The sequence below is a fragment of the Mus caroli genome, unplaced genomic scaffold (assembly GCF_978045245.1).
Source record: "Mus caroli unplaced genomic scaffold, Mus_caroli_1 scaffold_15, whole genome shotgun sequence".
NCBI lineage: Eukaryota > Metazoa > Chordata > Mammalia > Rodentia > Muridae > Mus > Mus caroli.
The window spans coordinates 57,263,899-57,278,843 of NW_028227270.1; the positions used below are offsets into that span (position 1 = coordinate 57,263,899).

Sequence of the window (14,945 nt, forward strand, 5' to 3'; positions counted from 1 at the left end):
AGGGATCTCTGGAGATATTGGTTAGTTCATATTGTTGTTCCTCCTATGGGGCTGCAAACCCCTTCAGCTCCTTGGGTACTTTCTCTAGCTCCTTCATTGGGAACCCTATGCTCCATCCAATGGATGGCTGTGAGCATCCACTTCTGTATTTGTCAGGCACTGTCAGAGCCTCTCAAGAGACAGCTATATCAGGCTCCTGTCAGCAAGCTCTAAGCAAATGACTGTGAGGAGCAAGCTGGTGTAGCCATTTTAATATCTGACAAAGTAGACCTCAAATCAAAACTAAGCTGAAGAGACAAAGAAGGGCACTACATACTTTAAAAACCAGGAGAACATTGCAATGTTTAATTTTTGTTTTTTGTTTTTTTAAACATAAGGTCTCTCTTTGTAGCCCTAGGTGTCCTGGAACTCAAGCTGTAGCCCAGGCTGTCCTCAAACATAAGAGATACACCTGCCTCTGCCTCCCAGGTGCTGGGATTAAAGGCGAGGGCCACTTCCCAGCTCAGCATTGCAATCCTTAACATCTGTGCACTAAACAAAAGGGCACAACATTCTTAAACAAAACACTATGACAGTTTACATCACACACTGGCCCTCACACACTGATAGTGGGATACTTCAAAACCACACTCTTACAAAAAGACAAATTATCTAGACTAGAGAAATGCTAGAGCTAAGTGATGTCATAAACCAATGGGAATTAACAGATATTTATAGAACATTTTACCCAACCATAAAAGAATAGACCTTCTTCTCTGTACCTCACAGAATTTTCTCCATAATTGACCACAGACACAGACACAAAGTCTCAACAGATACAAGAAAACTGAAATAAAACCCTTTATCTTATCTGATCATCACAAATCAAAGCTGGTTGTTAACAGAAACAACAGGAAGAGTACAAACTCATGAAAACTGAACAATTCACTATGGAATGAAAGATTGGTCAAGACAGAAATTGAGAAAGAAACTAGACTTTCTAGAATTGAATGAAAATATACATAACACACTAAACTTACAGGACACAAGGAAAGCAGTTTTAAGAGACAAGTTCATAGCTCTAAGTACCTACATAAAAACAAAAACAAAAACACCCCCAAAAATCTGAAGAAATCTCATACTATCAAAATAGCACACCTGCAAGCTCTAGTACAAAAAGAAGAAGTCACAGTAACAAAGGAGGAGAGATTGTAAGAAATAATCAAACTCAGGGCTGAAATCAATAACATAGAAACAAAACAACACACACACACATACACAAACAGTGAAATAGAGAAATTAACTAAAAACCAAATGAACAAAATTAGAAATGAAAGGGGGGGAACATAACAGACACTGAAGAAATTCAGAGAATCGTAGTTTTAAAATCCATATTCCACCAAATTGAAAAATCTAAATATATATATACTTTTTCTCAATAGGTACCACTCACCAAAGATAAAGCAAGATCAGATAAGCAATTTAAACAGAACTATAACCCCTAGTGAAATAAAAGCAGTCATTAAAAGACGCCCCCAAACAACAAAAATCCAGGGGCAGATAGTTTTAGCACAGAATTCTACCAGAATTTCCAATACAGGTTAATACTAGTACTCCTCAAATTATTATACAAAATTGAAACAGAAGAAATATTGTCCAGTTCATTTTATGAGGCCACAGTTACCCTATCACCCAAACTATATAAAGTTACCCAAAAAAGAAAGAATTATAGATGATTTTTATGAACGTAGATGCAAAATTCTCAATAAAATACTTGCAAACAGAATTCAAGGACACATCTTCTCAGAAATGTAGGGATGGTTCAACATAAGCAACTCAATAAATGAAATCCACCACATAAACAAACAAAAGGCAAAAACCACGGGATCATCTCATTAGATGCAGAAAAGGCCTTTGACAAAATCCAACCTTCCTTCATGATGAAATTCTTAGAGAGGTTAGGGACACAACAGACATGCCCTCAATTTGATAAAGGCAGTTTACAGCAAGCCCAAAGCCAACATCGACTTAAATGAAGAGAAGAAACTCAAGTGAATTCCACTTGAATTAGGAGCAAGACAAGGCTGTCCACTTTCTTCATACCTATTCAATACAGTACTTGAAATTCTAGCTAGAGCAATGAGACAATGGAAGGAAATCAAGGGGATATGAATTGGAAAGGAAGAAATCAAAGTATCTTTATTTGTAGATGATATGATAGTATACATAGGTGACTTTAAAAAAAAAAACTAACAGGGAACTCCTATAGTTGATAAACATTTTCACCAAGTAGCTGGACAAAATCAACTCACAAAAATTGGTATCCTTCCTATATACAAATGACAAAACAACTGTGAAAGAAACCACAGAAACAACACCCTTTACCATAGCCTCCAATAATATAAAGTATGTTGCGGTAACTGTAACTAAGCAAGCGAATGATCTGTATGATTAAAAACTTTAAGACACTGAAGAAAGACATTGAAGATATCAGAAAATGAAAAAGATCTCCCATGTTCATGGGTCAGTAGAATTCACATAGTAAAAGTGGCCATCCTACCAAAAGTGATCTACAGATTCAGTGCAATTTCCAATACAATTCTTCACAGAACTTGAAGGGACAATTTTCAGCTTCAAATGGAAACACAGAAAACAACAAGATAGCTAAACAATCCTGAATAGTAAAAGAACTTGGAGAGGTATCACCATCCCTGATTTCAAAGTGCACTACAGATTGTAAATTACACAAATTATATAATAAATAAGCATTGGTATTGGCACAAAAACAGACTCATTGATCAATGGAATTAAATTGAAGAACCAGATATAAATCTGAAAAAGTATGGACCTCATAGATTCATGTGTTTGAATACTTGGCCATAAGGAGTGGCATTATTAGGTGTGGCCTTATTGGAGGAGATGTGGCCTTGTTAGAGGAAGTGTGTCATTGTGGAGGTGGTGCTTTGAGGTATCCTATGCTCAAGCTCTGCCCAGTGTGGAATTCAAGTCTCCTTCTGGCTGCCTTCAGATCAAGATGTAGAACTCTTGGCTCCTTCTCTACATGTCTGCATGCATGCTGCCATGCATTCCACCATGATGATAATGATGGACTAAACTCTGAAACTGTAAGCCAGCTCTAATTAAATATTCGCCTTTGTAAGAGTTGCCTTGGCCTTGGTTTCTCCTCACAGCAATAAGATGCTAACTATGACATATGGGACACTTGATTTTTGATAAAGAATCCAGATATACCCACTGAAAAAGACAGCATCTTCAAAAATGGTGCTGGTGAAGCTGGATGGTTACATGTAGAAGATCTAAATAGATCCATACTTACCGCCCTACACAAAACTCAACTCCAAATGGACTAAGACCTCAACATAAAATCAGATACAGAAGAGAAAGTGGGAACAGCCTTACACTCATTGACAAAGGAGATGGCTTCTGAACAGAACAGCATTAGTGCAGACACTAAGATCAACAATGAATCCACAGGACCTCCTGAAACTGAGAAGCTTCTGCATGGAGAATGGACACTGCCATTCAGACGGAGCAACAGCCTACAGTGTGTGAAGTGATTTTTACCCACTACACACCTTACAGAGGACTAATATTAAAAGTATATAAAGAGGGCTGGAGAGATGGCTCAGGGGTTAAGAGCACTGACTGCTCTTCCAGAGGTCCTGAGTTCAATTCCCAGCAACCACATGGTGGCTCACAACCATCTGTAACGGGATCTGATGCCCGCTTCTGGTGTGTCTGAAGACAGCTACAGTGAACACTCTCTCCCAAGCCCCCAAAAAGGAAAAGAAAGGATGTAGAACTGTCAGCACCTCCAGCACCATGCTTGCCTGGCCTGATGGGATGATGCCATGCTTCCCACCTGATGATAACGGATAACCCTCTGAACCTGTAAGCCATCCTCAACTAAATGTTGTCCTTTAAATGTATGTATGTGTATATATCTAAACAGATCTAAATAGATGTCTCAAAAGAGGAAACTCAAATGGATGAGAAACACTTAAATGTTCAACATTCTAAGCCCAACAGGGAAATACAAATGAAAACCACTTTGAGATTCCATCTTATACCTGTCAAAATGTTTAAAATCAATAAAACAAGTGACAGCTCATGTTAGGGAGGATGTAAAACAAGAACTACTTTCCATTACTGTAGAAGCATAAACTTGTATAGCCACTGTGAAGATCAGTGTGGCAGTTCCTCAGAAAGGTGGATTCAATCTATCTCAAGACCCAGCTATACTATTCTTAGGTATGTACCCAAAGGCCACTCTATCCTACCACAGACATACTTGCTCATTCATGTTCATTGCTGCTTTATTCATAATAACCAGAAATTAGAAACAATTTAGATGCCCCTCAACAGAAGAATTGGATAAAGAAAATGTGGCACACTTATTCAATGGAGTATTTACTCAGTTATTATTCAAAAAGTGAAACCATGAAATTCACAGGTTAATGAAAAAACTAGAAAAAAAATCCTGAGTGAGTTATCCTAGACCCAGAAGACAGACATGGATGTTTTTGCCTATATGTGGATATTAGCCATTAACTCAATGATAGCTAAGCTACTATTCATAGAACCACAGACACCAGGTATAGAGGAAGAGATGGGGTGGGGGGGGGCAGACATCATTTAGAAAAGGAAATAACTAGATAGTTATAGATGTTGTGTTGGGACTCGAAGAGGAGGATCAAACAAGGAGTGGGAGGGAGAGAGGAACAAGGGCAGGAATAAGGCAAGAGACAGCTAAAATTAAGGGCCATTTGAGTACTAGGTAGTATGGAAAACAAATACAATAAAACTTCCTAAAATATATACATATATGAAGGAGATCTAAATGAAATTGGCAACTAATGGAGGAGACAGAACCTCAACTGGCCATCTCTTGTCATCAAATGAAGCTTCCAGTAACAGAATTAGGTTACACCTAATTGAGTTGTTGACCAAGGGGCTCCATGGCTACTGCCAAGACTATGGGTTGCTCTCTACAAACAGACAGCAAGGCCCCATTGCTGAACACAACATCCACACAACACACTGACCATGGAGAGGTCAAGCTGGCACCTACATAGGACCTATTGTCTTTGCTATGGGAAGATACTCTTCAGGCCACCAAAAGGGAAATGTAAACACCAACCTGGCCACAAACCCTTTAATCTACAATGCTGTCCTGGATGCAAAACATGCCAGGGCAGTGGTGGCACAAAGCTTGTGGGAATAACCAACCAATATCTGCTTTGACTTAAGGACTATTCAACAAAATGGAACCCATAGCCAGCATTGCTTGGGTGACCAAGAACCTGAGACTAGACAGCCCAGGGACCTAAGTCGAAATGAATACTGCAGTTATTTATTTATTTAAAAAGTAACAATAAAAAGGCTCCCAATAACATTCTGCTATTTATACTCATAGATCAATCCTTGCTCGGCCATTATTAGAGAAGCCTTCTCTTGCAGCAAGTGGGAACAAATGCAGAGACCCATAGAGATATTATACAGAGAGAGACCTTGAAACACTCAGCCCCAAACTGAATATGTCTGTAAATCCATCTCCTCAGGGCTCAGGAATTCTGTAGATGAGGAGGCAAGTGTGGAGGACACCGGGAAAATAAGGTCCTCTAAATCACATAATCAAAGCTCCTATGAACTAACCCATAGAGAATGAAGTAGCATACACAGGCCTGCATGGGTCTGTACCAGACACTCTGAGTGCATGTGTCGGTGTGTGTGTGTGTGTAATTCCTAAGTGTGCAAACAGAGTCTCTAATTCTTGTGCCTTCTCTTGGGCTCTTTTCCTTCTGTTAGTTTTATCCAATTTTAATGTGTTAGTTTTTTGTTTTATCTTATATTTTATCTATCCTTTAGAACCCTGTTTGTTTTCTTTTTTAAAATTTAATTTTATCTTTTTACTTACTCACTTTATATCTGGCTCACTGCGTGCCTCCCAGTCACCCTCCCACAACCCTTCCCTCTCTGAGTGGGTATCCCTGCCCAGGTATTTCCCAACCTGGCACTTCAAGTCTCTGTGAGGATAGGCACTGCCTCTCCAACTAGGGGCAGACAAGGCAACCCAGCTAGAAGAACATACCCCACATACAGGCAACAGCTTTTGGGATAACCCCAACTCCAGCTGTTCGGGACCCACATGATGACCAATTTGCACATCAGTTATATATGTGCAGGGAGGCCTAGGTCCAGTGTATGTTCTTTGGTTGGTGGTTCAGTCTCTGAGAGCCCCAAGGGTCCAGGTTAGTTGACTCTGTTGGTCTTCCTGTGGAGTTCCTATCCCCTTCAGAGTCCACAATCCTTCCTCCTATTCTTCCACAAGAATCCCCAAGCTCCATCCACTGTTTGGCTGTGGATGTCTGTATCTGTCAGAGTCAATTGCTGTGTGAATCCTCTCAGAGGACAACATGTTCCTGTCTGCAAGCATAGCAGAGTATCATTAATAGTGTTAGGGACTTGGTGCTTGCCCATGAGATGGGTCTCAAGTGGGGCCGGTTATTGGTTGGCCATTTCCTTAGTCTCTGCTCCCTTCCCCGTGCCTATAGACAGGATAAATTTGGGATTGAAAGTTTTGTGGGTGGGTTGGTGTCTCTATTGCTCCACTGGGGTTCCTGCCTGGCTACAGGAGGTGGCCTATTCAGGTTCCATAACCCCAATGTTGTGAGTCACAGCTAAGATCACCCCACTGATTCTTGGGCGATTCCCTTATCTAACCAGGTCGCCTGTTTGTGTTCTAATGAGAGACAGAAAAGGGAGTGGATCCAGATGGCAGGAGAGGTGGAATGGAACTGGGAGGAGTAGAGAAAAAGGAAACCGTAGTCAAGATATATTACATAATAAATACAACTATTTTTCAATAAAAGAAAAAATGTAAATAAAAGAAAAGAAAAGAAAAAGAGTCAGCAAATGTTCACCAGCTGAAAGATACTTTCTAGGCAGAATTCCTTAGATACATATAATTAGAGGAACATAGCCAAATGCTGTTAAATTCAATGAAATAATTTCATAGAAGTTATTATTCTAAGTCCAACCATACTGCTGTCTGGAGGCATCAAGTCAACACTCTGCAACTTCATTCACTCAGTAGTTTTAAAACGCATACAAGTTGCCCAGGTGTGATGATACATGCCTGTAATATCAATAACCAGGAAGCTGAAGCAGAAAGTTGACAAATTTAGACCTAGCATTTGTGAGGCTGTGAGTGGGGAGGGAGAAAATATGTCTACCTTCTAGGTTTAGTCCTGAATAATGAATAGTCACATCTGATATAATTTTTGCATTAGATTTAGCACCTGTGCTGGCTAGTTTTATATAACTTGGCACAAACCAGAATCATCTGAGAAGAGGAAACTTCAGCTGAGAAACTGCTTCCATATGATCAGACTGCAGGGAAGCCTGTAATGCATTTTCTTAATTAGTGATTAATAGGGGAGGGTTCAGCGCATTATGGATAGTGTTACCCTGGGCTGGTGGTCCTGAGTTCTGTTAGAAATCTAGCTGAGCAAGTCACGGAGAGCAAGCCAGTAAGCAGCACTCCTCTATGGCCTCTGAATCAGCTCCTGCCTCCAGGTTCCTGCACTGAGTTGCTGTCCTGACTTTTTTCAGTGATGAATAGTACTGTACAAGTGTAAGCCAAACAAACCTTTTCCTCCCTAAGTTGGTCATGGTGCTTTATCACAACAATAGTAGCCCTAACTAAGACACTGTGAGTGTGTGTACATGTATGTGAATATGTGCACATGCTTGTGCACAAACAAAAATCAGAAAAGGGCATCAGATCCCACAAAGCTGGAGTTACATGCCCATCTTCTTATGTGGCTCCTAGGGTGTGAACTATAATCTCTGTGATTGTGCAACAAATAGTCCTAACCACTGAGCCCTCTCTGCAGCTCTTGACATAATTTTTTATACAGAATGTCTCCACTCTCAGTGTTGGGGTTCCAGACATCATTTTGAGAGAATTAGAGGCCAGTGAAGATCTAAGGAGAGAGAACCGGACTTTATATTTATAGCAAGATGCAGAAATGGTAAAAGACTACATAGCAGAGGAGCACCAGGAGATGGGAGACAACACTAGGATCTCGTTAGGAATATCATCTGATCAATTTCCCATGTCTTTAAGTCAGGAGGAGCCTTGTGGGAATTCTTTCTACACCTGTGTGTGCAAGGTCTTAACTGAATCATCATTAGAGGATGGTGCAGATGCTGAGGTTGACACATTTCCACTTAGCAGTCCGGATACAATACTCTGTCCTATCCCAACACCTCTTTGTTATTGTTTGCATTTCTTTATACACATTTGCTGTGTGTCCCCTCTGACACTCTACCATGTTATTTAGAATGTGTGGATGAGGACTCATTTACTTCTCTAAGACTGGAAATGCTATTCAATCTGAGGACTTAGGAATTCTATTCATGTACAGCCAGCCTGAGGTAGGCAGCAAATTCACTTGACCCTATTGGGAAAGAACAAATTTCTTTTTCCACTGAGTTTGAGAGTCACCACCCTTTTGTGGCTTCAGGCTTTATGTCAGTCACTTGGCTTTCGTCTCCGTGTACTGGCTGACCAACTGTGGCAATTTCCTCTCATTCTATCTTCAGAGCACAGTCTTGGTTTTGCATTTGTCTGTTACTGTTCTCCTCTTATCAGCCTAACCTTCGACTCGTAGCATTTACACATTCCCCAAAGCAGCAGCAATGTGTGCTTGCATCAAGGTGAAGAAAGTAGTGAAGTGTAGGAAGTTGACACTTACAAGAAGAGGATGGCACCAGGTTTCAGTCTAAATTTCTTCTCCCCAAAGCAGGTTTTACCTTCTTGGTGATGGGCTGAGCAGCTAAAACTTACATGAAATCCTGATGCCTCACTAGCTAGAGAATCCAAGAATGCACAGCTGGAGAGTAAAACAGACTTCAGAAAATTGACACCCACAAAGCAGGAGCCTGTACTGCATGATGCCTAGTGGCTGGATTTGTGAGACAAAGTCTTGCTAGGTATCTGCCTGGCTTGAAATACTGTGTACACTAGTTAGCTGCTGGATCGCCTGCCTCTGCTTCCTAAGTGCTGATATTAAAACATGACCCACTATGCTGGGCTATTATATCAGAACTGTGCATGTTACAGGGCAATCTTATCAGCTCCACAAAGGTCAATGGGACTGAGCTAAACTGAGACTGCTGCCCACCGAAGAAAGCAGTTACAGGAGGTTTGGGTTTATCCAAGGTAACTGCTTGCTAGTTTACAGTATTAACATTCTCCAGAGAGCAACAGAATCCAGAGTCTTTACAAAGGATAGGTCACAGCCCCAAAGTACTCAACAGGTTAAAAAAAAAAAAACAGAAATATGAATACATTCAAAGAAAAAGCAATCAAGGGAACCAGCTGGTGCTGGCCAAACATCAACATTAACAAACAAGGATTAAAGTCACATTTAATTATAATTAAGGGAATAGATTCTGAGATAAAATAAACTAAGAGGAAAACTTGGAGAAACAGAAATTACTAGAGTTAAAAGAAATAGAAGGATGCTACCTCCTGCACTGCTTAGGTCTTAAGAGTCTTCACTGGGAACAGTGAGGGCACAAAGAAAGAACGCAGACACACACACAAAAAAGCTGGGGTCAGTGATCTGTGTGCTCTGATGGAGCCATGCCCACTAGCACAACAATCCATAACCTGGAACATAATGTCAGCACAGTGGGTAGGGGTTAGTCTGGTAGAAGGTCTCTGTAGATAAGCAGTCTCACAATGAAGAATCTGTCATTGCTAGCTTTTGCTTACACTGGTCAATCAAATGTAAAGATTCATACTTGTACCAGAGGAAGAAGGCAATGTGCCAACTTTAACCCTGACCCATACATATGGGGAAAGGCTTTGCCAATTTCCCATGGGTCTGAGGTCTTGGTCCTTGACATGTCTTTGTCCAAGTCAATAATATACATCCACTCAGTACCTCCTCTGCTCCCTACAAAAAGAAATGTTAGATCTGAAGAATCGTGCACATGAAATGATAATTCACTGGATTGTTGTTAACAGCTGCTTAGAGAATCAAAGGAAAGAGTAGGGAAAGATAACTAGGTAAACAGTTACACAATCTGAAAGACAGGAAAAATGTTGAAGGAATGAACACAGCAGTGCAGGTCCCTTTAGTTAGAAATCAAAGGTTAAACAGCAACAGGATTTGAATTTAAAAAGGGCCAGTAAAACAAAATGAGAGAACAAAACACTGTAAACAAAAGAACGGTTAAGCAGACGGCAACCAGCTCTGAGACTTGACTTCACCTACTACTTCCCAGTAAAAGGAACCAGGTTCCTCAGACAGACATATGCTTCTAGGACAGGGCAAGGAAACACAAGATGAGCCTAGAGGGTGTCAGTTTATTCCAAATGTAGTCAAAATGACAAACAAAGTTGGCCACCACAGCATCTTCCAGGGGAAGGAAGGAGGGAGGGACAGAAAGGGACAGGACCCAGCCTGCAGAGCTCCTAAAGGCTGGACCAAGGGGAGCAAGAAGTAGTGGTGGTGATCCTGGGTTAGAACTGAGAGAGCAAGATTGCCACCTATGAGTCTCTTCTCATATAAACCCAAGGCTGACTGGCTGGATGAACAGAACCTGGCAAACACTAGGGAATAGAAAAGTAAAACTGGTGTTCTTGATAGAGAAACCCAAAAGTCTTCACACTGCCAAGTTCAACATCACCAGTGCTAAGGTATCAGGCATCACCTCACACCCTGACAGGATGCAGTGAGAAGGGCACTTTGTGTTAGATGGCAGACTCTCAGGCTGTCTTCCTTCCTCTCAGAAACCAGGCCACACCCACTGTAGCCTCTCTCCCATCTCTAGTAGTTTTTTTCCTCCCACATTCAACTGTGAACAAGCCCAGGTAGACTCCCCATACCTTGCTATTGCAGGATAAACTTACACTCTTACCCAGTACCTGCCTTAGCATGTAGGCTAAGCCAGGCTGAATTATGTGCTATAAAACTTCCAGCCACTCTCTGGAACATGTAAAAGTCTAAAACCCCCTTCTTCATGGGGAAAAGCAGAGGGTCCTTCCTTCCCTTCAAGTGCTGTCATGTTTTAACACAGTGACAGTCTCTCCTGATGGAGCGCCTCTCCAAGTTTGAAGAAAATTTCTGTCTCTCTTTAACACCATGCTCTGCTCTCTGTTTTATCTCCTCCCCACTGCTCTCCTAGCTCCAGACTTAATCCAGGGGCCTTTCTTGCTGTGGGTCTCCTTACCTAAAGAAGCCCATTCTGAAGGGTAACCTCCTATCAGCTCCTTTCTCAGACCTGCAGATCAACCAAATCCATCCTTCCCTGAGCATGAGAAACTAACACGTATGTTCACAATGGCAGACATCCTAAAGACATCTGGCCAGTACTGGAGAGCATCAGGACTCTGAATTGCATGGGTGAGACAGTTACAGAATGGAGGTGTCTGATGTAAAGTGTGCTAGGACAGACAATAATAAAAGGATATTAATGGAAATACTATAGTTAAAAGCTTATACGAAGACATCTTTTTAAATTTAACAAGTATATATTTCACAAGAAAACACAGTGGAAGCTGGTGATGACTATGTGGTAATTCCCTTCACTATCTGTGCAACTTTTTGGTAAACCTACACCTTTTTCAGAAGTAACCATTTATCTCTAAAATTGTGGCCATTTGTGCTGGCACATGCCAGTAGGCAGGGCACTGAACAGGGTAAGGCAGGAGATAGGAGCTCAGGGCCAGCCTTCCACAACAGGGAGGCCTTGTCTCAAAAAGAGTAAAATCTTCCAAATAAGGTGAAACATAAACTTAAAGATCAAAGAATCTAATAAGGGCAAGCATAATAAATCGAAAGGAAGCCAATCAAACTACAACATTGTCAAACTGGGAAAAAGAAAAAGAAAAAAAAATCTTATAAGTAGCAAGAACAAAATAATACAGTCCACACACGGAGCCTGATACATTCCATACTGACTTCTCATACACAAGGCGCCCTCAGAAAATGGGGCTAGTCTAGCTTTGAAGTGCTAAATGGAGAGGCAAGCTCCCTCAAGTATATCTGTGCTAAACCTTATACTGCCAACTATTGTGCCCTCCTCCTATAATTGTCAAGATGGCAGCCTAGTCTTGATGATCATCAAGACTGTGTATAGGTAGAGTATAATTTAATATTTACTTTACTCAAAATAGAAATTTCCTATTAACTTAAAACAAATACAAGATTAATACTCCCTCTAGAATACATACCTCCTCCCTCCTCCAGGAAGTTCCAGGAACACTGGCTTGGATGAGGTGCCCTGCTGAGGAAAAGGCCCTTTGACCTTTGCAGCTCTTTCCTGCCTCCCTGGTATGGGGATACTGGTCACTGGTGTCCTTACAGAGTCAGTGTATTTTGAAGCTGTAGTACTTAGAACAGCTGACATGAGTTGACATGGGACTGTCACCAACTCGGGGACAGTTTTAACTTTGGTATTTATTCAGGCTGCGTTCACTTGAATTGTGTTGTAGCACTACAACACAAACCTTCACCCTTTGTTCTTTATTTTCTTTTACAGTGTTGAAACACAGAAAACTGTGTGTCCAAAACGACCAGGATATTCAGAATTTAAATCCCCCTGGAGCTGTAACTCAAATCACGCCCCAACATGTGTATAAACTATAATAGGGCCTTTCATTGCAGAACTCAGACTCATGAGGCAATTCCATTTATCACTGAGTAAATAATGCAGGAAATGTAGTCAAAGGGGGATTTCGCTTTATTCCCTTAACTATAAATGAAAATATGTAGCACTTTGCAGGATTACCACATGTGGTAACATGTCAACTTCTCAATCAATCTCTGAGCCCACATGGGTTAAGAGCTGTAAGAACTGTGCTGACTCCCTTGTTAAAGTCACAGCTCTCAGGAAGCACAGTGATGTTTGCATGCAGTTCTCAACCATGTGTGAAAGACCCCATTGTGATGTATCTGCAAAAAAAAAAAAAAAAAAAAAAAAAAAAAAAAAAAAGGTAAGCAAGAGGTAAAAACCAAGCAGAGCTTTGACTGTCCTGGGAATTTCAGAAAGTACATATGAGGAAGAAGAAGGAGCCTGGGCAGAGTCAAGCCTGTACCAGGGTCAGGAGGTGATCACTTTCAGGTAGCCTTGACTTTACAACATGACAACCAGTTAAGGGTTGGGGAGAAGTCTGGGAACTGAACACGAAAGCCAAGTGTGTCTTATCCCCACTAGCACAAGCTGACCCTGAGTTCTGCTGAAACACAAGACTCGTCTGATATTAGTCTGTTTTTTCTGGATACTCTGATCACAGCTATGCACAAGAAGGGCATTCCTCTTTGCCTGGTATGCTTGTGCTCATGGTATCAGAAGTCCTGACTTGCAAAGACCAGGCTATAAGTGATTTCCATCTATTTTAAATCCCTTTGATTGTAATCATGCTTGTGAGGTAGAGCACATTTCAGTTCTGTAGCATGCTACTTAAAATGGATTACAGTGGAGTGGTCAGAAAATACTCCTGTGAGGAAGGCTCCAAAGTTAGAGAGGGAAGGAGCCTTCATTCTTCCACTTCATTATTAAGACCTATACCTGCTGCAGAGGTGGACCAATCACTCAACTGCAGCCTCTGATTTCTTAGACATGCTGTGACAAACACTGATGTATTTATTTCCTAGCACTATCAGACATTAAAAACAGCGGATGACATACTGGGTTTCTAATATTTCACATGAAATATTTATATTTTAAAATTAGAAAATAATCTTTTGATGTGAAAACTGTTAAAGACATGCCCACAGAGTGCCAAATCTCCCTTATACAGACAGATAATTTTACTTGCCAGTTAAGAAATAAAGTGAGTCTATGGGAAAAAGGGAAAGGCCAAACCTCAGAACTCGTGTCTCTAGCTGCATATGTAGCAGAAGATGGTCTAGTTGGCCATCATTGGGAAGAGAGGACCCTTGGTCTAGCAAACTTTATATGCCCCAGTACAGGGGAAAGCCAGGGCCAAGAAGTGGGAGTGGGTGGGTAGGGGAGCAGGGCATGGGGGAGGGTATAGGGGACTTTTGGGATAGCATTTGAAATGTAAATGAAGAAAATATCCAATTTAAAAAAAAGAAAGAAAGAAAGGACAAACCTAGCAGAGAGCACTGAAACCATACATTATAGATGGTCTACTTAAAAGAAAAATAATTGATAATTACAGAGAACTTAGGGTACATTCAACATACTCCCTATAGACATAAGCCATCTAGGAAAGGCTATGGCAAGCAAGCGAGTTTCCTGGAGATGGCCCACCGGCTTGCATGGCTGCAGTGGGTGCGATCTGGAGAGGCACAGCCCAGAGACTTCCTCCCAGGATTGCTTCTCACTGCTGATGTGCCCTTCTTGTCATTATTACATAGCCTAGTGATTCCTGGGCATTAGCCCACCCTATTAGGCAAATTTCCTGCAGATCAACATAAAGATGAACTTGGATGAATTAATGCTGTTTAGATGAATTAATGGCTTTACTAACTTCCTGATTTGATTCAAATAATTTTAAGAAGAAAGTTTAAGGAGATGGTTTTAGTTTTTTGTCCGAAAGATATAATATAGCTAGAATCAAGAATAGAATATGCCCCCTCCTCATAGAATAGTAAGTAAAGGCTGCATCATAAGGAATACAATAAATACACTAAGAAGAGAGAGAGGCTTGGGACAGATTTGTGATCAAGGAAAAACATTCATTGTAGGCCAGGTCCAAGGATAAAACCATAGGTATGCACTATGATAAAGCAAGGCCATGTGAAACTGCTGCTTTGAGTTTATAATGAGCTTATAGAATGAAACACTGATTTGAACTTAGTATTGACATCCTTCTTGAACTTCCCTTTTGTGTAACATTTTATTTATAAGGTAATTTTATAAAGAACTTTTCTCTAAGAAGGTATTAAAAGGTCAGA

General features: G+C 40.9%; 1 protein-coding gene across 11 annotated transcripts in view; it reads right to left on the reverse strand.

Annotated features, from left to right (window-relative positions):
* The window catches only part of Aopep (aminopeptidase O (putative)), a 322,738-nt gene that overhangs the window by 281,203 nt on the left and 26,590 nt on the right, over positions 1 to 14,945 (reverse strand). Inside the window, exon 1 of one of the 11 annotated variants that reach the window (XM_029468264.2) lies at positions 12,254 to 12,939. The exons of the other annotated variants lie outside the window; for them this stretch is intronic. The gene's annotated coding sequence lies outside the window, so the exon portion shown is untranslated. Of the gene's footprint in view, positions 1 to 12,253; positions 12,940 to 14,945 lie in introns of those variants that run through there. 11 annotated transcript variants of the gene reach the window in all.